Raw genomic sequence first — 1,113 nt, 5'->3', positions numbered from 1 at the left:
CCCCCCTCTCCTTCCTTTACCAATGTCTTCCAACCCTACCCTTTTTTTCCTTTCTTGTTCGTTCCTTTTTTTTCCTTTCTTGTTCTTTAAGGCGAGGGGCTACAGCTGAAGGTTATCTCGTTTATTAGTGAATCAAACGCTACCAAATTTCGCACATATGACAAGCATAGTAATGAGTCTTAAAATCTGCACTCAAATTTGAGAAAAAAAATTTGGTGTCCTTAGATACAGCGGCCATATTGGATTTTGTTGACTTGACTTACGTAATTAATACTACACTTATTTTTCACGGAAATAAATTTGGTGTTTTTTTGTATGTATCTTAGCAAACAATAGATCTATAAATTTCTGTGATGAACTATCCTAATCGTACCAGAACAATTTTTAAAGAATTTTTTCTTGAGGTAGTATTCACGTTTGAAAAAAATCCGTGAAAATCCACACTCCAAGCACCACTGACAAAAAACTATTCCATACACCAAAAATAAATCATACAGATTTTTCTTACATATTATTATTTTCTTCATTCTGTGAAAATGTCATGAATATTGAGTGAAAAATGGTGGAGTTATTTTTTTAAAAGTATATAGAAAAACCATGATTCGAGAAAACGGGTGATAAAGAAAAATAAAAGGTTGACTTTATTAGGAAATGGTAGTGACAAACATGCCCGGTAAGGGAAGAAATGTGGCTTTAGGGGGGTTCTTATGCGATGAAATAGTATTGTAAAACAGACTGAAGAAGCTAAAAATGCCTACAATTTAAAATCTATAGTTTGGAGCCGAATCGGGACTTTTGAGGTGTTTTTTTGTTTTTGTTTTTTTTTAATCTTAGAAAAATTAATTAAACTAGATCTCTCTAGATCTAAATCTACTTATGGATCAGGGTGGGTCAATTTGATGTTTAACCCCCAGCCTACGAGACACACAAATGCTCCTATGGAATGGGGAAAATAAACTCACGGTCATTGAACCAAAACTTCCCACGTTAGTTCTGTAAACTCACCTGAAACCTTTCGGGTACTTTAATTAAGAAGTGTGAACATTACGAAGAAAAGTAGAGAACTACACTGGTAATCAACACCCTCTCTCTCTCTCTCTTTCTCTCTCTCTC

The sequence above is a fragment of the Aplysia californica genome, unplaced genomic scaffold (genome assembly GCF_000002075.1).
Source record: "Aplysia californica isolate F4 #8 unplaced genomic scaffold, AplCal3.0 scaffold00187, whole genome shotgun sequence".
Taxonomy (NCBI): Eukaryota; Metazoa; Mollusca; class Gastropoda; order Aplysiida; family Aplysiidae; genus Aplysia; species Aplysia californica.
This window is presented reverse-complemented; position numbering follows the sequence as displayed.